This window comes from Dasypus novemcinctus, chromosome X (assembly GCF_030445035.2).
Source record: "Dasypus novemcinctus isolate mDasNov1 chromosome X, mDasNov1.1.hap2, whole genome shotgun sequence".
Taxonomy (NCBI): Eukaryota; Metazoa; Chordata; class Mammalia; order Cingulata; family Dasypodidae; genus Dasypus; species Dasypus novemcinctus.
In genome coordinates, this window is record NC_080704.1 from 56,591,375 (window position 1) to 56,615,756 (window position 24,382).

General features: G+C 42.5%; 1 long non-coding RNA gene across 10 annotated transcripts in view; it reads right to left on the reverse strand.

Moving 5' to 3' along the window:
• The window catches only part of LOC105746741 (uncharacterized), a 103,108-nt gene extending 88,569 nt beyond the window's left edge, over positions 1-14,539 (reverse strand). For 3 of the 10 annotated variants that reach the window (XR_011647876.1, XR_009184402.2, XR_009184408.1), the window contains exons 1-2: positions 13,604-13,786; positions 2,259-2,376 (exon numbers count right to left, since the gene is read on the reverse strand). This is a non-coding gene — a long non-coding RNA (uncharacterized lncRNA). Of the gene's footprint in view, positions 1-2,258; positions 2,377-13,096; positions 13,542-13,603; positions 13,798-13,924 lie in introns of those variants that run through there. The other 7 variants (XR_009184410.2, XR_011647877.1, XR_009184409.1 and 4 more) reach the window with 6 other exon arrangements.
• Positions 14,540-24,382: the final 9,843 nt, after the last annotated feature.

Genomic DNA, 24,382 nt, shown 5'->3' on the forward strand with positions numbered 1-24,382 from the left:
TGCCACATATGCTGTAGCATTCTTTCTATCCATGTATCCATCTGTTTACCTATCTATTTTCTAAACATTTGAGAGTAGGTTGTATACAGCATACTCATTGAATGCATAATACTTCCATGTAAATTTCCTAAGAACAGGATATTCAGTTATGTAACCACTTAAATATAATTATCAAGTTCAAGAACTTGAACATTGATAATAAAGTTGTCTATATTCCAATTTTTCATATGTCCCAATAATATTCTTTTGGGCCTTTTCTCCTCCATTATTAGGACAAATCCAGGCTTGTATATTGCATTTAATTGTCATTATCTCTTTAAGTTGCTCATTTTTTAAAAAAACTGTGAAACATATATACAACAAAAGCTTTCCCATCTCACCTACTCCCAAGCATACCATTCAGTGGAATAAATCACATTCACAATGTTGTGCCGCCCTCACCATCATCCATTCAAGAACTTTCCCATCACCCCAAACAGAAACCCTACGCTCATTATGCATTAACTCTCCAGGACCCCTCCCTGTGTCCACCCCAGGTAACTTGTACTGTACCTTCTATCTCTAAGCCTTTGCATATTCTAGCTATTTCATATAAGTAGAATCATACAATGTCTGTCCCTTTGTGTCTGACTTATTTCACTCAATATGATGTCTTCAAGGTTCATTCATGTAGTGGCATATATCAGAACTTCATTCCTTTTTTTTATTATCCGCTCCCCCCCCCCCGCAGCGTTTTTTGGTATGCTGTCTGCTCTTTGTGTCCATTCACTGTACATTCTTCTGTGTCTGCCTTTATTTCATTTCCCCTCCCCCTCTTGTGGCTTGCTTGCTGTCTGCTATGTGTCCATTTGTTGTGGGCTCTTCTGTGTTCTCGCTTGTCTCCCTTTTTTTGTTGCGTCACCTTGCTGAGTCAACATTCCGTGGCGTCTGCAGGCTGGGCAGCACTCTGCAGTGTGCAGGCGAGCCTGCCTTCACAAGGAGGCCTCGGGACACGAACCGAGGGCCTTCCATATGGTAGACAGGAGCTCATCTGATTGAGCCACAGCTGCTTCCCAACTTCATCCTTTTTTAAGACTAATATTCTATTGTTTGTATCTACCACAATTTATTCATTCATCTGCTGATGGACATTTGGGTTGCTTGCACCTTTGTGCCTCATGATTTTGTTGTTTTGTTAAGTGCAGATATGTTTAAGATTGTTACATCTTCTCAGAGAATTGATCCCTTTATTATTATATAATACCTCTCTTTATCCTTGATAATTGCCCTGTCCTGCAGTCTGCTTTGCTGGAAATTAATATAGCCATTCCAACTTTCTTTTGATTAGTGCTAGCATGAAATATCTTTCTCCATCCCTTTACTTTTTTTTTTAAGATTTATTTTATTTATTTAATCCCCCCCTCATTTTTGCACTTTCTGTCTGCTCGTCTTCTCTTTAGGAGACACCAGGAGCCAACCCTGGTACCTCCCATGTGGGAAAGAGGCACCCAATCGCCTGAGCCACCTCAGCTCCTTGGTTTGGTATGTCTCTCATTGTATTTCCTCTTTGTGTCTCTTTGTTGCATCATCTCATCACGCCAGCTCGCCTTCTCCAGGAGGCCCTGTGAAGTGAACCTGGGACCTCCCATGTGGCAGGCGGGAGCCCAATCACTTGAGCCACATCCACTTCCCCATCTCTTTACTTTTAACTTGAGTCTTTATATTTAAAGGGGATTCTTGTAGACAATATACAGTTGGGTCCTGGTTTTTTTTAATCTACTCTGACAATATCTGCCTTTTATTGGTAAAATTAGACCATTCACATTTGAAGTTACTAGTGATATAGTTGGATGTTTACCATGTTTGTTACTGTTTTCTATTCATTATATTTGTTTTTTGTTTCTTCCCCACCCCTTTCTCTACCTACTCTGATTTTAATTTTTTATATAATTGCATTGTATCTCCTCTCTTAGCATATCAATTATACTTCTTTTAAAAATGTATTAGAAAAAAAAATTTATTAGCAGTTGCCCTAGAATTTGCAATATACATTTTAACCAATCTAAGTCCACCTTCAAATAATACTATACTGTTTCACATGCAGTGCAGGTACCTTATAACAGAGTGTTTCCATTTTTCCCTCCCATCCCTTAGGATATTACTACCATTCATTTCACTTATCCATATGCTATGACCACCCAATATACTGTTACTATTATTACTGGAAATAAAGTTGTCTTTTAGATCAATTAAAAATAAAAATAAAATATTTATTTTACCTCATTTATTCCTTCTCCAATGTTCTTCATTTCCTTCTTTATGTATGTCAGAGTTTCTTACCTATATTATTTTACTTCCTCTGGAGGAACTTCTTTTAACATCTCTTGCAGGGAACACCTGTTGACAATGAATTATCTTAGTTTTTTCGTGTGTGTCTTAATTTCTTAAGGTGAATTCACATAACACAAAATTAACCATTTCAAAGCCCAAAACTCTGTAGCACCCAGTACATTCACATTACAAATCACCACCTTACAAATCCCACTTTCATGACCTCCAAAGGAGATCCCACACCCCCTAAGCAGTCACTCCCCATTGCCCTCTTCCCCCCAACTCTTGGCAACCATCAATGTACCTTGTATATCCATGGATTCACCTACCCTGAACACTTCATATCAATGGAACCATACAATACGTGATCTTTGGACTTCTTTCTTTCTTTAATTGTGGTAATACGTATATGTCCATGTGTGTGTATATATATATCATAAAAGTTGCCATTTTAACTACTTTATATGTATACAATTCAGGGGCATTAATTTCTTTTACAATATTGTGCTACCATCACCACCTTCCATTACTAAAACTTTTTCATCACCCTAAGAAGAAACTCTGTACCCTTTAAGCAACAACTCCCCCTTTACCTTCTTCCCAGCCCCTGGTAACTTCTAATCTACTTTCTCTATGAATTTTATTATAAATATTTCAAATAAATGGAACCATACAATATTTGTCCTTTTGTCTCTGGCTTATTTCACTTAGCATAATGTTTTCATTATGTTGTAGCATGTCTCAGAACTTCATTCTTTTTTATGGTTGAATAGTATCCCATTGTATGGATATGCTACATTTTGTTTATCCATTCATCTGTCAAATATTTGGGTGTTTCCACCTTAGGGCTCTTGTGATTAATGCTCCTGTGAACAATGATCTGTTTGAGTCCCTGCTTTCAATTCTTTGGGGTATATACCTAAGAGGAGAATTACCAGGTTGCATGATAATTCTATGTTTTAACATTTTGAAGAACCATCAAACTGTTTTCCCTAGTGGCTGTACCATTTTTTAAAAATAAAATTTTATTCAAGTATGTCATTCACACTTGAACATATATACATAAACAATAAGTGTATAGTAAAAGTTGTGAACTTACAAAACTAACATGCATATCATCATACAGCACACTCCAGACTTCACACCACCATCAACACCTTGCATTGTTGTGAAACTTTTGTTACACACAATGAAATAGCATTGTCAAAATACTACCACTAACTATTGTCTGTATCTTACAGTTGGTGTATTTTCCAAACCCACCTGATTATTAACCTCTGTATTAGTATTATACATTTGTTATAGTTGATAGGAAAACATTCTCATATTTGTCCTGTTAACCACAGTCCATCTTCCACCACTGGATTCAGAGTAGCTATACCATTTTATATTCTACCAGCAATGCATGAGAGTTCTGATTTCTCCACACCCTCACCAACACAATTTTCCATTTTTTAAAATAGCAGCCATCCTAGTGGGTGTGTGGCTTCTTTCACTTAGCATAATGTTTTTGAGGTTCATCCACATTGCTGCATGTATCAGTACTTCATTTTGTCTTATGGATGAATAATATTCCATTTTATGGATATAGCACATTTTGTTCATCCATTCATCCACTCATGGCCCTTTTGGCTATTATAAATAGTCCTGCTGTGAACACTTGTATACAAATATTTCTTTAAATACTTGTTTTCAATTCTTTTGGATTTACATCTAGGAGTGAATTGTTGGGTCTTATGGTAATTCCATGTTTAACTTTTTGAGAAACTGTCAAACTTTTCCAGTTGCTGCATCATTTCACATTCCCACAAGCAAAGTACTATGATTACAATTTCCCCACAATCTCACCAACACTTGTTATTTTCTGCCTTTTAAAAATTATAGCCATTCTAGTGAGTGTGAAGTAGTATCTCACTGTGGTTTTGATTTGCATTTCCCTAATGACTTATGATGGTGAGTATCTTTTCATGTGCTCATTGGCTATTTGCAGATCTTCTTTGGAAAAATGTCTACTCAAGCCTTTTTTTTTTTTAATTTCTCTCTCCTCCTCCCCCCCCCCCCCCCCCCAGTTGTCTGTTCTCTGTGTCCATTTGCTGGACACAGAGACACAAGGAGGCCCGGGGTTTGAACCACAGACCTCCCATCTGGTAGACAGATGCCCTATCCATTGGGCCAAGTCCACTTCCCTGCATTATTTTTTACTTCTCCTGTTATTCCAATTACATATATGCTATACCTTGTCAAACTGTCCCACAGTTCTTGTATGTACTATTCTAATTTTGTCATTCTTTTTTCCTCTTTGTACTTCAGTTCTGGAAGTTTCTATTGACCTATCTTCAAGCTCACTGATTCTCTCTCTTCAGCTGTGTTGAAACTACTGATGAGTCCATCAAAGGCATTCTTTATTTCTGTTGTGGTGATTTTTATTTCTGGCATCTCCTTTTGGCTCTTTCTTTTCCATCTTTCTGCTTACATTACCCATCTATTCTTGCATATTGACTATTTTTTCTATTTACACTCTTAACATACTAATCATAGTTATTTTATTTATTTATAAATCTAGATTTTTTTTCTCTCCCCTTCCTGGCCCACCCCCATGTCTGCTCTCTGTGTCCATTCACTGTGTGTTCTTCTGTGTCTGCTTGTATTCTTGTCAGCAGCATGGGGAATCTGTGTCTCTCTTTTTTTGTTGTGTCATCTTGCTGCATCAGCTTTCCATGTGTGCAGTGCCACTCCTGGACAGGCTGCACTTCTTTTGCATGGGACAGCTCTCCTCATGGGGTGCACTCCTTGCACGTGGGGCTCCCCTATGCTGGGGACACCCGTGCGTGGCAGGGCACTCCTTGTGCACATCAGCATTGTACATGGGCCAGCTTACCACATGGGTCAGGAGGCCCTGGGTTTGAATCCTGGACCTCCCATATCGTAGGTGGATGCTCTATCAGCTGAGCCAAATCCGCTTCCCTATAGTTATTTTAAATTCCCTGTCTAATAATTCCAACATCTGTATCATATCTGAATCTGGTTCTGATGCTTGCTTCATCTCTTCCAACTGTGTTTTTCCTTGCCTTTCAGTGTGCCTTGTAATTTTTCATGGAAGGCTGGAAATGTTGTATAGGGTAATAAGAACTGAGGGGAAGCGGACTTGGCCCAGTGGATAGGGCATCCATCTACCATATGGGAGGTCCACAGTTCAAACCCCGGGCCTCCTTGACCCATGTGGAGCTGGCCCATGCACAGTGTTGACGCACGCAAGGAGTGCCGTGCCACTCAGCAGTATCCCCTGCATAGGGGAGCCCCATGCGCAAGGAGTGTGCCCCATAAGGAGAGCTGCCCAGCGTGAAAGAAAGTGCAGCCTGCCTAAGAATGGCGCCACCCTCATGGAGAGCTGACACAAGATGACGCAACAAAAAGAAACACAGATTCCCCTGCCGCTGACAACGACAGAAGCAGACAAAGAAGAAGACACAGCAAATAGACACAGAGAACAGACAACTGGGGTGGGGGAGATAAATAAATAAATAAATCTTAAAAAAAAAAAAGAACTGAGGTAAACAGGCCTTTAATGTGAGGATTTATTTTAATCTGCCTAGGAAATGGGCTGTTTAATTTTTGCTTAGCTGTAAGTGCCAGAGGTTTCAAATTCCTCTAAAGTACTTGTTTTTGTCTCCCTGTTGTTTTGGACTTCCCTAAGAACCCCCTCTCAGAGAGTCTGTGTCTTGCAGCTCTTTCAGTTGTAATCCACTGTTATTATAATGGAACCCTGTTGGTGTGGTGGTAGGTTGTGGGGAGGGTGGGCATTCTATAATCTTATGATTAAATCTCAGTATTTTAGTGGACTTATGTGCCTATTCTGTGACCTTAATAAGTGTTTCTATTTTTTCCCCTTAGGTGAGACAGGAAGGCCAGAGCAGGATGGAATGGGAATACTTCCCTTCCTTCAAGTGGGATAAGGCTCTGATTAAGTCTTTTCTCCTGGACAGTAGACCATTGTTATGGAGAACATACTGGACTTATTTCACAATGGTTCCCCTTCCCCTTCCCCTGCCAGAGCTACAAGGGGATCTTTCTTGGCTCTTTACCTGATGGGACTCCTGGAAGTAAAACCCTCAAAAGTATGGAGGAGGGAGCAGATGTGGCTCAAGCAATCGAGTGCCTGCTTCCCACATGGGAGGTCCTGGGTTCAGTTCCTGGTGCCTCCTTTGAAGAAAAAGTATTGGAGTCTCCCTAAGACTGTAGCCCCCAAGATTTTCTCACTCATGCTAGTCCATACTCAGCCTCAAGCAGTTCATCAAATTTACCATTTAAGTGTTCCTACCAAGTTATGGCCATAGCAGCTTCTGCTCCGGGTTATCAGATCTTGGCCGTGACTCTCTTTATTCACCTCTCTCCAGATTTCAAGGTAGTGGTTTGCCCTACAACCTCAGTTGTCTGAAGGGTACATCCTTATTGTAAGGATGCAAGTGACGACTTCCAAGCTTTTACATGTCGGAGCTGAAAGCAGAAGTCCTATAATGAATACCTTTTATGACCTAGCCTCAGAAATCATACTCTGTTATTTCTGGTTACATAGGCCAGACCTATTCCATGTGTATGTGTGGTATGTGTGTGGGTTGGGTTGGGGAAGACTACATAGGAGTATGAAGATCAGGAGGAGAGAATCATTGAGGGCCATCTAGGGGACTGGCTAGCACACACTATAACCTGGATACCGTAAATATCTCAGAGACCTTATCATGAGAAACAAGAGACATGAAAGAAAAAAACCTCACAGGTCTCGTATCTGGGGACAAAGAAGCCAAAAGAGTTCAGAGATCTCATACCCTGGAAACAGATCCACACACAGTTCAGAGGCCTTACGCCCTTGACATAGACCCCCAAACAATTTCAAGACCTCAGATCCTGGACAAAATCCCCCTAGTAAATGAATGCTATCAATCCTGCGATGGTGAATCCTACCAGAAAAGAAGAGGTAAATCACAAAGACATATCCCAAACTGCTTTAGGATCATACACAGGGGGACAAAAACCCCCAAAGTGTTCAGAGACCTCAAACTCTGTAAACTGCCCCATAGACCTGATGCCATGTATGCAGACTGGTTTCACCTGGAGGCCTTGTCTGGTCTCCTGCAGAGTTGGGCCTCCCTCTCTGTGACTCCAGGAAGTTGGGGTTCATCCCTTGCCTTGATGTCTGCTCAATTCCTGCCTATTCTTAGCAGGAAATTTCTGAGTCAGGAACATTCCTCTGCAGCCTTTTCCTCCAGGTACCTTGGCTGACCCAACTCAGTGTTTCTACATTGCATGCTGAAAATGCTGCATAAGCCTGTGACAGTCAGCCTTGGTCAGGACCCTCCCCAGGCCCCAAGCAAGTTCCCTGTGAGGCAGAGAGCTCTTTTCCTCTCTCCCACTCACAGACATGATACACACACAGGCTGTTGATGGGTATGGAGCATGTCTACAGCTTGTAGCTAAGGCTGACACACCCAGAGAACATAAGAGCCTGCCAGGACAGCTTCCATCCTTCCTTTCTCCTTCCTCCCATGGAAAAAGCCTAGGAGTAAATGCAACTTCTTGGAGGGGATTTGCATTCATTTGTCCTGTAGGGTCACACCTGAACTACCTATGGGGAGACACTGAAATGCTTTAGAAAACATAAACCTCATAGTTATCTCATTCACCTTGGGAATATGTCAGCAGAAATGTCCTAAGTCAAATTGGCAGAAACAATTGGTCTAGATTATATTTGGATTATATATTGGATTATATTTGGAATTTGCAGCCAAGGAAATGCCAAATGTAAAAACAAAAGTGACTTTCACTCTTAGGTCTAAGAAAAATAGCACATTTGGCCCAGGGAGGAAATGCCCTGTGAAGGAGGGATTTCCTGGTTAAGGATTTCTGGAAAAGAGGTGTGACACTTGTACAGGCTGCTCTGGGCAATCCTGAGACTTAATGAACTCTGCATACAATGGCGGAAGGAGCAGGGTGGTGGCCACATGGCCTGGGTATCTAGGTCTGGGTGTCTGCAGGGTGTCAGCTTGGGCACCAGGGCAGCTCCGGCTCTGGGATACCTTGTCAGGGGTCTTGGCCCTAGTCCTGGCTCTGCTTCTACCAAATGGTGACCTGTAGGACCGAGACAGTGACTCCCGAACCTCCCAGACAACTGGATTGCTGGGAGGAGGAGGAAATCAACTCAGGAGTATATGAAATTACTTGTAAAATCATCATCAGCAATTATTATTAATGCCTTAAGGACTAATAATTATTTGAACAGTAAAACTAATAGACTACTATGGAAAATATAACTGTGATTAATACATAACAAGGGAAGAATTATAAATTTTGTTTCACATATATAGGTGCGAGTGGAGGCATGTCCTTTACTGGGTCACTATAGAAAAAGCATTTCCTTCTGTGTATCCCAGGCCAAAGAGAAACACGGGAAGGCAAGGTGCACTTTATTTCTCTTCATTTTATTATTTTGTGGTTTTCAAATTTTCTATATTACGGTTTTCTTTAGGTCCAGGAAAAACAACTGTTAGTGAGTATATGGCTAGGCTAATGTGTCAACTTGGGCAGGTAATGGTGTTTGGTCAAAAAGTACTGGGGGAATTGTAATACAAGGGCATTTCATAGACTTTAGTCATCAGTGAGTTGATTGCATAAATGGCTGGTTACATCTACAAACAACTGAGGAGATTGCCCTCAGCAATGAGTGATATCTCATCCAATCAGCTGAAGGCCTTAAAAAGGGGAAGTGATTTCAGTATTCAGAGAATCCCCATCTCTATTTTGAACAGTCGGTGTCTCCTGGGGAATTCACGGAGGACCTTCATCTGAGTCCCTAGCTTGCAGTTTGTCCTATGGAATTTGGACTTGTGCATCTGCATGGTTATGTGAGACAATTTTATAAAATCTCATACTATCTACAGATATTTCCTGTCGGTTCTGTTTCCCTAGAGAACCCTGACCAATACAGTGAGATAAAAAAGATAAGAAATAGACTCCAAGAAGGAAAAATATTACTTTGGGATCTCATAAAAGTAGCTCAGAGTTGGGCTTCCAGCCCAGGATCCTGGAAGACAGAACACATTCAAGATGACTGCTGAGGAACGGAGAGTAAGAGCAAGTCTTAGAAAACATGTGAGGGGGGAGGAAAAAAAGAGGAAGAGGAGGAGGGATGGGGAACTAGAAATGGAAAATAAGAGGAGGAAAAGGAGGAAGAAAGGGGGAAAGGAAAGAAATAGGAGAAGGAAGAAGAACCTGAGGAGGAGGAGGAGGAAGACAGGGAGTAAGGCTGTCTGCAGAGACCTCTGCCAGAGGCAAAGGAGAAGGTCAGGAACGCAGAGGCCACTGTGGGGTATGATAGCCCTGACCCCAGACTCTGCTGTCCCCTCACTGCAGCCCTGAACCCTCCTTCAAAGTCTTTCTCCTGAGCTCATACCCTGCCTCCTGCATAAATATACAAACCTTTCTCTCTCCTAACCAGATTCAGTTTCCAGAAGAGGAACCATGTTTTTTTCTCACTCTGCATCTTTGCCTCATGGTGCACAGCCTTTATGTAAGCTCTCAAAGGAATAGTTGAAGTAAAATTGTGGGTTTACTAGAGATAAAAATACAATTCTGGGAGGGGGGGTATTTTTTCTTGAACCCAGTGCAAATTTATATTAAATGAAATGTGCACAGGACTCCTACTTTCGAACTAAGTCTTGGGCCCACACTTTTCCCCTGCCCAGAGACGGCACTTACCTGGATTGCTTCCCTTCCCCTGAATTCTGTTTTCAGAAAGGGTGTGTGATTAGGGAGAAGGAGCTGAAATCGGGAGTGGAGATGTGTGGATTTTATATCGTAGATCTGACTAAGACCAGTCTTGTAAAAAACCTCAGCAGGCCAAGTCGAGGTTTAAAATATTCTTAACTAGGGATTTTAGGGAGTTTATGAGCTTGAATTGAAAATTCAAATAAACATTATTCTTGTGGGGATGTGTTGGTGTAGGTGTGATTATTTATTAAATAATACACAGTTTAGTGTGAACTTAGTAAGGGTTCTGTGGTTTTCACCTTACTGGCAAAGGGGTCTATGGAAGAAAAAAATTAAGAACCCCTGGTTTAGATCATCAAAAAGTTAGTTTCTCCTACCATCCAACTAGGACTTGGGGGTTCCAGGCTTTGAAATAGTATCTACCAGGGTCCAAAACCCATGTTGGGAGTCTGAAGGAGGTCTGACAGGAGAAGGACTCCAATGTCCAACTGAACAACATCCATGCCAAGAGAGAGGAAACCCTGCTACATGGCTGGTGGCAGGAGGCCCAGAATAAACATCTCCCTACAACTCGATCTCCACAAATGCTGTCAAAGGAGACTCTGTGACCTCCATTACACAGGGCAAGACAGAGGTTCTAAGGGAAGCAGGTTGCCTGTACTTCACGACCTAGACAAGGAAGCCAGGGTTGCTGTGAGCCCGTGTGGAGGAATTCCTGGACAGCCACATCATTCCCATGTCTCACTGCTTTCCTGGCTGGATAGAGAGTGGAGTGCCACAAACAGCTTATATCTGGGTTTTGGTATGATGAGGTCACTCATTCCTGAAACACTGTCCCAAAAAGCTCAGAGCTTTAAAACCTTGGGACAGAGACCCTGAGACAGCTCAGAGACCTCACACCCTCAGACACAGAGTCCAAAACCTCTTGGAGAACACAAACCTTGGACAAATACACCCAGCTACTCAAACACTTCATACCTTAGACCAGTGGTTTTCAGCAGGGGATAGAGGGTGTGATTTCGCCTCTCAGGGGACATTTAGCGATATCTGGAGACAATCTTGGTTGTCACGGCTGGGGAAGTGTTACTGCCATCTAGTGGGTAGAAGCTGGGGATGCTGTTTGTCAGGGCCCTTTAGCCAAAGAGTCACCAGGAACACATTTGGCAGTGAACAAGTTGGGTTTATGACTCATTATGGTGAGGAAGAATCCACACCAAGGGAAACCGTGGAGGCATTTCAGTAAAAGGGTGCTAGAAAGAACCTACAAGAAGATTTGGGCTTTGGAGGATGGCATAAGGAAGCAGGACCCACTCTAGATTGGGTGCTGTCTAGATGTGGGGGCAATTCTATGATAGAGTATCTCCATAAATCTTATCTATAGGAAGGGCAGGCTAGAGTAGAATAAAGTTGTAATTAGTAAAGTAGCAGCAGCCATGCATTTTAACCAAGTGGGGGCAGGGTGTTTGATATTTTGTGGGTGGCACAGTGATCCACTGTTTGTATCTGCTTAGACAACATTAAAAAGTAGCCAAGCTTTGTCTTGCCTTATCATGGTCTCAGAGGAACCCTGTCTAAGGTTGGCATTCTGGGAGCTTGTTTATGTCTAATAGGAGAAAAACATGGTCCACTGGTGAGTGCCAGGCTAGCTTTGGGATGTCAGAGTTCTTTCTCTCAATATTCTAGAATGCACAGATAGAACAGTGCTCCAAAGCAAAGAATTTTTTGGTCCCAAATGTCACTTAGTGCCAAGGTTGAGAAACTGCCATAGACACACTTACCAAAGTGTGGTAATGACCTCATAATCTCTGGCAGAGTCCAATAAAAACTAGCTGAGAGAACTCACAACTCTGGATATCGTGCTTAGAGGACATATACCCTGGACATAGAAGCCCAAACAGCTCAGAGAAGACAATCCCTGAAAAGACCCCTAAATAGGTCAATGACATCACACTCTGGGTCAAGGACCACCAAGAAGATGAAAGACTTGCCATCTGGAAACATACACCAAACACTCAGGGATATCATATCATGGGGACCCAGAACCCAAGAGAGCTCTATGTCCAAAAAGCTCTGCTATTTCATACCCTAGACACAGAAACCAAACAGGTGAGAGTCCTTATACCCTGGGATACAGACTACAAAACAGTTCAGAAATCTCTGTCTACTTATCAGTTACAAAGGGAAAAATAGTAACTTTACCATAGAGAAAGCCAAGCAGACACCACCTTCACCAAGTGATCATGGTTAACACTGCGAGTAATAAGACATATCAACATCATGTCCCCCCTCCAAATGCAAGTGAAAAGGGTAGTATTTGTGGCAAAAAAAATGCATAATCTCAATCTAATTATTAGATAACATCAGGCAAATTGCAGGACATTCTACAAAATAACTGGCCAGTACTCCTCAAAAGTGTCAAGGTCATGAAAGGGAAGTTAGAGGGACTGTCACCCATTGGAGGAGACTAAGGAGCCATGGCAAGTAAAATGAGTATTGCTCATTTCCTGGTTTTGAAAATTGTACTATGGTTATGTAAATTGTTAACATTAGGGGAAGCTGGGTGAAGGGGATACAGGATTTCTCTGTACTATTTTTGCAATTTTTCTGTAGATCTAAAATGATTTCAAAATAAAACTATGTTTTTCAAAAGGAAAAATTATCAAAGAACAGAGAGAACTTATAAAACAAATACATGTGGCCAGCAAGTGCAGAAAACAATGTTAAACCTCTCTAGTAGTTAGAGAAATGCCCGTAAAACAAAAATGAAATTCCATTTTCAAAAGGGAAAACACAAAAACAACCTCATATCCGGGACAGAGATCCACGCAGAGCTTGGGGGCTTCATGCCCGGGGAGAGAGACCTACAAACATCTCAAAGACCCAACCCCCTGTGACACAGACCCCAAACAGCAGAGAGATTTCATCCCCTGTTCAGAGATGTCACATCCTGAACTGAGATTACTCAAGTCAGAGACTTCACATCCTTGACAGAGTCCTCCAGACTACACACACAGCATATACCTACCTTATGATAAACTGACTAACTTGAGGATCATCTTTCTCCAACTGACTCTATCCTCAGCCAAACATTTCCCTCGCCTGATGCTTAAAAAGTTTTCTCCTTTGGGTTAAGGCTTGCGCTCCTCCAAAATTCTCCATTAAATTGCCACACACCCCTTTACCACCCCAGAGCATGAAATCATGCATCAGTCTTCAGTCTTTTACGACCCTCCTCCTTACCCCGCTACACTCCCGCCCCCGCCCCCAGTCAGGCCTGGTCCAAAAGGAACAGGAAACCTCTAGGTCACACTCCATAGGGGAGCCTGGGCGGAGGAGGTTCCTGAGGTCGCCTCGAAACTTCTCTGCAGGATTCAGACCTATAGATAAGCCTCAAAGACACCAGGCCCCTGGAGAAGTTTTTTTTTTTTTTTAAGTGCTGTTGTAAATGGTGAGTGGGGCCGTGCAATCAGTATAACGGGACGCAATAAGCATTGTTTTAAGAGAACGGATAGAAGAGAATAGAAAAGATTACCCGACACATTCTGTGCCAACCTTTGAGTACAAGCCAATAATGCCAGCTCCTTTTAAAGGTGTGCAAAAGCTGAAACTCCTCGATGGGATTCGAACCTACGGTCTCCAGTAGCCAAACCCCTACTTCTGCAAGCCTAAACGCCAATCCAGGAGCCATAGCGCCTGCTCCGATACAGCGGCCAATGGGAGCACGGCGCGGGAGGGCGGGAGTCGTGACCTATAAATGAATCCGGGAACCCTCGGTACCCTGGAAGGGCTTGGGTTGGGATGGTCTCCGCGACCAGTCAGTGCTCAGAACATCACTTGGTCCCGCCCTACTCACCTCGGAGCCAATTAGCTCTCTGCTGCCTTCACCCCGCGCCATCTCCGCTGTTGATTTGACTCGGTAGAACCGACGGGGGTGGAACCAGGTATAGGACGATGACAATGACAGCTTCCACGCAGGGGGAAGCTTCTGCCCGAGAGAGAGGGTTGCCTGGGCCGAGAGGGCGGAGGGGAGCCAGGGTCTGTCGAGGCTGCACTGTTCACTCCCCAGTCTGGGGTTGAGGCTTATCCACTCGCGAGATGAGGAGCCCTGCCGTGTCCCCACACATACAATGGTTTCTTCCAAAATATACAACCCCTCCCTGTGGTATCTCCCTGAGCGGACCACTCCATCTTCGCATCCCGCGGTGGTATTTCCCGAGTTCACGGTCCCATCCTTAACTCTTCATTCCCACCCTCTCACGTTCCCTTTAGGTATACTACCTGAGAAGAACTGCTTCATGTCAGTGTTTCGCGAATCAGTCAATCTTCGGCTCACTCCAACACAATTAAATAGACTCTCGTCTTCCCTCACCCGCCTTCCATCTCTGCTTTCCACCCCCCGGCAAATGCCCCCCAAATGGACCGCCCCAGCTCCAGACCCAAAGGAGCTTGTGCATGGCAAGAGCCAAACAATCCCACCCCCTGCTGCAGAGCCCCAAGCCCGGGAGGGGTGGTGAGAAAGCCAATGAACAGGCATTCATTGCCCTGACGCGACTGATGTAAAATGTGCATTTGGGTGGCAGCGTTTATCAAAATTAAAAGTTGGCTCAACACGCGGCTTTCTAGTTACCAGTGACTTCCCAGGGTCTAAACTTGTGCCTGGCACACAATAGATGGTCAGAAGGGGTTTTTTGGGGGGAATGACTCCTTTGGCCCAGCAATTGCACTTCTAAGTATGTGTCTTAAAGAAATAGGTGCATACATGCACAGCTCTGGGTGCATAAAAACATGAGGGGTAAACTGTGTGTGTGTGTGTGTGTGTGTTGGGGGGGGGGGTTGGTAAATGAATAACCGGGGATTCATGTTACATACCATGGAGTATGGTCTGACTGGGAAACACAATGAAACCTTACAACTGGAAACACCCGAAATGATTCAGGGACTTCACAGCATTGAACACAGAACTGAAAAGCCCTCAGAGACCTCGTACCATGGGACACTGAATCCAAAACAGTTCAGGGATCTCACGGTGGACAAAGACACACAAAAACCTCAGAGACTTAAACCCTGAGAAACAGACCACAAAACAGCCTAAACTCACACTCTGGCCAAAGACTGGCAAAAAACTCAGAGAACTTACATAATGTGACAAAGATACCAGTTATTTCAGAGACTTCACCAGTTGGTCCCAGACCCCTGCAAATGGCCCAGACACCTCACGTCCTGGAGCAGAGACCCAGATACCTCAGGGACTTTCCACACTGGGACACAAAACCCCCAAACAGCTCATATAGTTCACACCCTGGGCACAAACCCCCAAATAGCTCATCACCTAGGTTACGGATCCAAAATTTGAGCTGAAATCTCACACCCTTGACACACACCACAAAACAATTCAGAGGCTTGAACGTTGAAACAGAATGAGGGTGATACACCTATAATGGCTGAAGGGACCATCTAAAGAACATGCTGTTAACAGGAAAAGCAAGTGGGGGAAAAAAGTGCTCAAAGACTTTCTAATGTGAGAACCAGCTCTGGAAAGTGTTCTGAGACTTCACCCTGGGGTGCAGGCACCTAAACAGCGGACAGAGTCCAAACCTTGAGACAAAAATCACAAACATTCCAGGGATGCCACTCGCTGGGAAATTGCCCCTAAAGCTGCTCATAAATTCCCAAACAACTCAGGGATCTCACACTCTGAGACAAAAAACGGGACCAAAAATAGTACAGTGACTTCAGACCCTGGAAACAGACCTCTAAACGGCCTTTATACTGAGACTTTATACTCAGGAACCTAGGCATTCGAAAACTCAGAGACTTCACACCCTGGAAGAAAAGGGCCTAAAACAGTTCAGAGACTTACTGTCCCCCTCCCCGTATCAAAGACCCCAAACATTTCAGACACCCCCAAACCTGGCACACACATTTTAAAGCAGCAGATCTCAAGACATTTCAAAGACCTCACAACCTGCACATAGAGCTGTAAATAGATCGAAGACTTTAGACCCTAGAAACAAGCCCTCAAATATGAGAATTCACACCATGCAAGATGGATGACAAAAGACTACTGAGAATTTACATTCTAAGATCCAGGCACCAAAACAGCTCAGACACTTCACATCCAAGTACACAAAACTACAAACACTTGGGTCATCTCATTCCTTGGGATCCTGGCTCATAAATAGCTCAGAGACATTAACCAGTCCCCTAATAAGTCAGAAACATCACATCCTGGGACTGAGACCCTCCCCCAAAGGAAGCAGACTCCTCACACCTGGAAATACATCCCCACAACAATGCAGGAATCCTGAACACAGAACCCAAAGGTTCTCAGAGACTTCACACACTGGACAGAGACCCACACATAGCACAAAGGTTGCACCCCCTTTGTCACAGGTGCTCAGAGGAAGTCCTAATTCAGATTAGAAAAACAAAAACAAAAACAACTGAGAGACCACATATCCCAGGCAACCATCTTCAAAGAGCATAAGGATCTCCCAGTCAGGACTACAGCACCAAACACAACAAAAGACATCATTATATGAAATATACAGAACCTGCCCCCCCCAAACCAGCTCAGAGAACTCCCTCAAAAGGACATAGGACCCCAAACTGTAGAGAATTCATACCATGTTGTACTCAAAATACCAAAGAAGCTCCCAATGCTCCAGGCAAGGCAAAGTGAACCCACTAATAGCAGATCTCTCCCCCTCATTACAATGAAATATTCTGGACATACTTTTTAAAAAGCAACTACTTCTGAGAACTCTCTGTAGTATCCTTGCAACTTTTCTGTCAATCTAAAATTATTCCAAATTAAAAGGTTATTACAAAAAAACCCACAACTCCCTGAGGACTCTGTGAGGTAAGCAAAAGCAGATGGAGGGAACAATGTGGCTCAGTGGTTGAGTGCTGGCTTCTCACATATGAGGTCCCAGGTTCAATCCCTGGCCCTGGTACCTTAGGAAATAAAAAAAAGATGGATTGTGGAACATGAGGAAGCAACCTGTATAGGAGTGAGTTTCCCTGTTTTGTTTTCTTGTTTCTCTAATGGCTTAGACACGAGGATGAGCCCTAAATTGTGGAGCCATGCAAAGGCAGTGGGAGGCAAAAACTAGGATGGAAACCCTATCTCTGGCCAGAGAAACTTGAAACAGGGAACCCTACAGTCTGAAGAGTTTGTAGGAGGGAGAGGCATCACTGAGGGACTTTTTTCCCTTCTGGCTTTGCCCCAAGGGTATGCCAACTGCAGAACTGTATGGTAGCAGGGCAGGCAGCTAAATCTTCAGGAAAACGACATCATTCTGGGCAGAGGACGAGGAGAACAGGCCCTTAAAGGCCAGAGGATATGGGGAGGGGGGATCCCATAGAGGAGAACTGAAGAAGGGGTCCCCTAATTCTGTGTATGAATTGACACAAGTCTCACATTCACTCCTGAGCTGCACATACATGGGCAAGCCCAAAACAGGATCGCAAAGGCTTTGAAAGGTGAGACAGAACATGTGATTCAAACCTAATTAAGTCAATTGCCTACTAAAAAAAATCATCATTTTGCAGAGGATTTAGCAAGACCTACAGTGTGCATATCACAATATCAAAATGTCCAAGGTACAACCTAAAATTACTATACTTACAAAACCAGGAAAATATGGCCAGTTCTCAAGGGAAAAGACAATCAACAGATACAAACACAAGATGACTAAGATGTTAAAATTCTTAAAGACTTGGAAGAAGCTATGCCAACCATGTTCCATGAAGTAAACATAAACACACTTGAAATGAATGGTAAGATAGAAATTCTCAGTAGAGAAATAGAAACTCTTAAAAAAAAAGAACAAGTTGGAAATTTTAGAACTGAAAAAATAACGTTTGAAAAAAAATGATTTTTTAAAAATAAAATGAACCTTGACCCATATCTTATACCTTATAGAAAAATTATTCAAACATCTCAGTGAACTGACACCTTGGGATCCCAAAGCAGCTCACAGACCTCACACTCCAGACTCAGTATCGATGCGGTTTACTTAAATTTTTAATATTTGTTCATCATGGATTTTTGCATTCATTTTTGCTTTTTAAAATATTCCTTGATTGTTAAGTTTTTGGTACCCCTTTAAAATTTTCACCTGAGGTGAGTGCCTCACTCAACTTATCCTAATCCTGGTCCTGACTCACTCTCCCCGCAACCACCTCAAAGACCTTACATCGTGGATCATATAGATCCCCAGTGGTTCACAGACCCCAAAGGCTCAGAGATCCCACCCCCTGGAATTTAGTGTTACCAGATTTAGCAAATAAGAATACAGAATTCTTAAATTTAAATTATTTCTAATTGCCTATGCATATGTTCAGTGAGATAAAGATGAAACATTGCATGGGACGACATACCCTAAAAAATTACTCTCTGTGTATCTAAAATAAATTATGAGTATCTCAATTACATACATACCTCTTCCTTTAATTTTATTTCCCTATGATTTGGCTCTCCTTCACAGTTCCTTGTTTTGCAGCATTTGCTTATAAAATTCCTTGCAGTTATGGTGTATGTTGTACCATAGTAACATTGTAACATGTCTTTACAGTGGCCACATCCAACTTATTTTATTCTTTTATCTGTTAAACAATCATTACTGAGAAAGCATGCTTAACGTTAATTAGCATTATGGGTTGGTGTATACTTAATATGTACTGGCATAAAGTTAACAACTCTGAGACATGTTCTTCAATTTTGATTTGTTGAAGCACGTAATGCCCTCTTTCTTTTTTTTTTTTTTTAATTTTTTTTTTTATTGACTTTGTAATAATATTACATTAAAAATATATATGTGAGGTCCCATTCAACCCCACCCCCCCACCCCCCTTCTCCCCCCCCCCAACAACACTCGTTCCCATCATCATGACACATCCATTGGATTTGGTAAGTACATCTTTGGGCACCTCTGCACCTCATATACATTGGTTCACATCATGGCCCATACTCTCCTCTATTCCATCAAGTGGGCCCTGTGAGGATTTACAATGTCCGGTGATTACCTCTGAAGCACCATCCAGGGCAGCTCCATGTCCCGAAGACGCCTCCACCTCTCATCTCTTCCTGCCTTTCCCCATACCCTTTGTCCATTATGTCCACTTTTCCCAATCCAATGCCACCTCTTCTATGTGGACATTGGATTGGTTGTGTCCATTGCACCTCTATGTCAAGAGGAGGGTCAGATTCCACCTGGATGCTGGATGCAATCCTCTCATTTTCAGTTGTAATCACTCTAGGCTCCATGGTGTGGTGGTTGTCCTTCTTCAACTCCATCTTAGCTGAGTGTGGTAAGTCCAATAAATCAGATTGTAGGTGCTGGAGTCTGTTGAGGCTCAGGATCTGGCTATCACATTGTCAGTCCAGAGATTCAAATCCCCTAAATATATCTTAAACCCCAACATTAACTGCACCTCCAGCACATTAGCATGAAAGTCTTATGAAGGGAGATCCCATCTGAGTCCAGATTCATCACACATAAACACCATTTCCAAAGAGGGGCCATCTGCCCTGGTAGTTAACCCCATCGGCCATGACCATAACTCCCATGGGTCTCTTTAGCCCTCAAAGGAACCAATATCTGGGGGTTGTATCTGCTTTATCTGTCTCTCTGACTTTGCTCAGTTGTGCATGAGGGCAAACCTTCTGCCAGCCTCCAGACTCTTTTTTAGAAACTCGTAGCCATATAAACTCATTTCTCCTTTCCATTTCCCCCTTACTTTAGGTCAAACAGCATTTTAAAGTCATGGTATTTTATGTAGACATGGATATTCTGCTGATCCGCTTTGAACCTTCCGTATAAGGTCATTTTCCAGTTGCATCATCAGTTGGTAGTTGATAGTGGTCCCTCGTTGCCAGGGAGGCTCATCCCCGGGTGTCATGTCCCGCGCTGGGGGGAAGGCATTGCATTTACATGCTGAGTTTGGCTTCGAGACTGGCCACATTTGAGTAACATGAAGGCTGACAGAAGGAAATTCCCAGGCACAAAGTTGCTCTAGACATAACTTGCTTTTCCATCCTTTAGGATTACGTTGCATCTCTTCATCAACACCTTTTAAAAATGTCACTGACAAAAAATTAAGTTGTCTTCAATTTTTATTTCCTTTTTCAACACCACAGATGATGATTCTGCTTGTTCCCATGCTGCAAGTGTATCAGCCATGTAAAAGAATCAATGTCTTCCAGAGATGAAATCCTTTTGAAAAACAAGTCATGGCAAGTTGGAATTTTTTTCCCTCTTCTTAAGCAATGTTGTTCCTTTCAAGAAGAGCTTTGTCCTGTGAACGGATAAATTTTCCTCAATTCTTTTTCTAACCCAGTCACCAAGCTCTTTTTGACAATGGGGTGCTTGGAATCTACTGTTGGTTTTTCTTTCAATTCGCATAATCCTCTGGCTAAAGAGATTGAAAACTGTGAACAAGAAATAAATAGGCCTCACTCAATGGATTATTTTAAATGCCAACAGGTATTTGGGGGGCCTCTTCTTCAGAATTAATGTATGATTTCAGTGCTTCAAATAAGCGGAAGATTCTCTCACCTGCATCTGTAAAAGAGAGCCAATGAGTTTTTGAATGTGAGAGGACTGAAGAATACAGGATGCCAACAAAATCACAAAAATCCTTTAAATTGCTCAGTTCAAAGAGCATAAATGCTAACGTAAGAGAATTTCATGACAGTTATTTCAATGTCAAGAGAAAGGACATCAGATGCTGTCTGAGCAGCATTATGCAGATTATGAGCAGTACAGCCAACATGTTCCGTAGAATCATTTGTGCTTTCAATAAACATTGCACCTCTTTCCAAATATCCACCAAGTTTGTAGTTGTATTATCTGCACCAAAAACAGTCTAATTTTTTTCACATTACCTCACAATTCAATAAGAGAGTTTCTGCAAAAATTTCCTATTCTTTTTTAAGATTTATTTTTTAAATTTATTTCTCTCCCCTTCACCCCCTCCCCAGTAGTCTGTTCTCTGTGTCCATTTGCTGTGTGTTCTTCTGTGACTGCTTCTATCCTTATCAGTGGCACCGGGAATCTGGGTTTCTTTTTGTTATGTCATCTTGCTGTGGCAGCTCTCCGTGTGTGTGGTGCCATTCCTAGGCAGGCTGCACTTTCTTTCTGGGTGGCTCTCCTTAAGGGGCGCACTCCTTGCACTTGGGGCTCCCCTATGCGGGGGACACCCCTGCACGGCAGGGCACTCCTTGTGTTGCATCAGCACTGCGCATGGGCCAGCTCCACATGGGTCAAGGAGGTCCAGGGTTTGAACTGCGGACCTCCCATGTGGTAGACGGATGCCCTAACCACTGGGCCAAGTCTGCTTCCCTCCTATTGTTTCTGAGGTCTCAACTGGAAGGATTTCACTAGCAAAGCCTAATAAGCCAGACTTGTTACTAGAAAGATATTGCACAAGCAAGTATAATTTTTTTCTGCATTGTGATTATTTGCATCCATACCTATGCCATAAAAAGATGAGGTCTTGAGATCTTTGATAATCTCTGTAAGAGTAAATGGAGCTATTACATTCTTTTGTTATTTCAGTAGATTTCATCCTGGCCCTTAAAATTTTTCTTGCAATACTTCCAAACAGACATTGATGCTAAAAGACTAATGATGATATACAATTTGGAAGTCCATTACAACTTCTCTTGTGATTAATTTATCTTCTCTGTCTGAATTTCTCTTAATCAAAAATTTATTATTTTATCAGTTTCTTTGGTACCAGTGTTGTGGAAGTTGAGAGAGGTTCAATTATTTGCATATAGAAAGGCCAGGACTCAGGAATAATTTTGGGAAGGAAAAAAAGATTTATTTATGACCAGCCAGGCTCAGAGCTTCTCATTCAAAATCTGAGTCCCAAACAAGATTTCTGAGTTCTTTTTATACAGAGGAAGGGCCAAATGGTTGTTTCAGTGCTCAATAAACTTGAATTAACATATATCTTCCACATCCTAGGTAAGCTTTTAACATGGACTTCATACATTCTAGATAAGCTTTTAGCACATTTGGTTTGCATTTTCCCTGAATACTTAAGGTTTATAGAGTTTGCATGGCTAAACTGTTTTTCTGGGACTGGAGTTGTTGTCATGGTTACCAAGGGCAGGGCTGCAGTTCTCATTGTCCCAAACGCACAGCTGAGGACACATACAGCTCAGGTTATCTACGAAGAGATGAACAGCCCCCCACTCAGAGCCTACATCACTAGTCAAGAAATTCATTTATTTCTTATGCTTAGCTGTAATATGCTGGTTTATATCCACCATTTACTTTATGATACTGAATGAACATATTGCTCAAATGGACATTCTGCTCAAGGAACTTCAAAAGGACATGGACTTTTTCCTTGTTGACTACATGTCTACTGCTCAGAAAATTCATCATGAAATTTAAACCTTCATTTTGGCATTTGGGGGTTCAAATATACACATAAAAATATGTATAATAGCAACAATCCCAAGAATTGAAAAGTTTGCATTTGATTATCTCACAGCCACGTCAGTGTGTCTATTACAAATCCAAACTCATAACCATGAACAGTTGAAAGGATTGCAAATTTGTGGAGTAACAATAAATTGTACTTGTACCTGACAAAAGAAAAGGCGACCTTCTGGCTTGCTTGTAAGGGAGAGTTGTACTTGTAAGGTGCAGACTTCCAGAACAAGGTCAGAACTACTCTTATATAAGGTTTTGTTGTTGTTGCTGCTGTTTTAAATATTTATTTATTTCTTCCCCCCTCCCACCATTGTCTGCTCTCTGTGTCCATTCACTGTGTGTTCTTCTGTGTCTGCTTCTGTTGTCATTAGGTGATTCCAGGAACCCATCCTGGGACCTTCCAGAGTGGGAGAGAGGTGATTACCTTCTTGCGCCACCTCAACTCCCTGTTCTGTTACGTCTTCTTATTTTCTCTCCTCTGTGTCTCTTGTTGCGTCCTCTTGCTGCGTCAGCTCTCCACATCAGTCCAGACGGGAGCCCAATTGGTTAAGCCACATCTGTTTTTCAGTCTTTTATAAGGTTTTGGGAAGATTGGTGTTCAAGGATTAGGACTTTCAGAAGTGTTTAAGGACTGACGGACTTCAGCTATAGTCCTGCTGTCACGTGAGTAAGGCTGCTGTAGATCAGCTGACTTTCAGGAGCGTGGAGATTGGAGTGAAGTACTTGCTGATTGGATGTTGTCTAGAAGGACCTTTATCACTGGTTGGCTGACTTTCGGCAGCATGACTACTGGAGTGAGGGACTAGCTGGTTGGCTGTTGTCGAGAAGCATAGTCACTGATTAGCTTGCTTTCAGGACTGTGTTCCCTGAAGTGACTGATCTTCAAAAGCTGTCCTTGGTTCACTAACTTTCGGAAGTGTAGTGCAATAACTTCAGAGGTCAACTACAATGCTTTTCTGATTAACTGCCTAGAATTAGCTCCTGCTCCACAGGCTAATGGCATAACCCCCAAACCGCCCAGACTTCAGGCACAAGCCATAAATTTGGATTCCTAGAACACCCGCACTTCTGACCAACCGGCTACAAATTCAGGGGTTTTGACTACCCCCTCAGATCTGATAATTTGATAGAATGACTCAAAGTACTCAGGATAGCACTCTACTAAAGATTAATTTTATTACAGCGAAAAGGATACAAATAAGACCCCTTGGATGAGGTCTGGGATGCTGCCCAAATGTGAAGTTCCTCTGTCCTCTCCCCATGAAGTCAGGGCACATCATCCTCCCAGCACATAGATATATATATTACCAGTCATGGAAGTGCACCCCAGCAATGGAGTCCAGAGTTTTGATTGCTGTTTCATCATGTAGGCATGATTGAATCCAGGTCCACATGGTTGAACTCAAACTCCAGCTCCTTCCCCCTCCCAGAGATCTGGTTTATATGCTGTGGTTAAACCCTCAACCCCCTATCCATAAGTTGGATCTTTCTGGCATGGCCAATCCCCACTCTAAGAATGCAGGAGTAGCTGGCCCTTCCCTGAGTCATCTGATCAACACAAACTATCAGAAGTGGTCCCACCATGAATAAAGAAAGATATTCCTATGGTGGGAAATTCCAAAGAGTTAGAAGGTATCTCTCAAAAACCTGCACAAAGACCAGTCAAATTATTTGTTATACAACATGTAGTTACTGGTTAAGGCTGCTGCTGATTGGTGACTAATTCAAAGTTCTCTGTAATTAATGGCGGTTACTTGGTCACAACTTCGAACTTTGGCCAAACAATAGACTTTTCCTTTCTTGAATATGAAAAATAAGTACTTTTAATTTTCAGTCATTCCTTCTGGTCTTCCCTT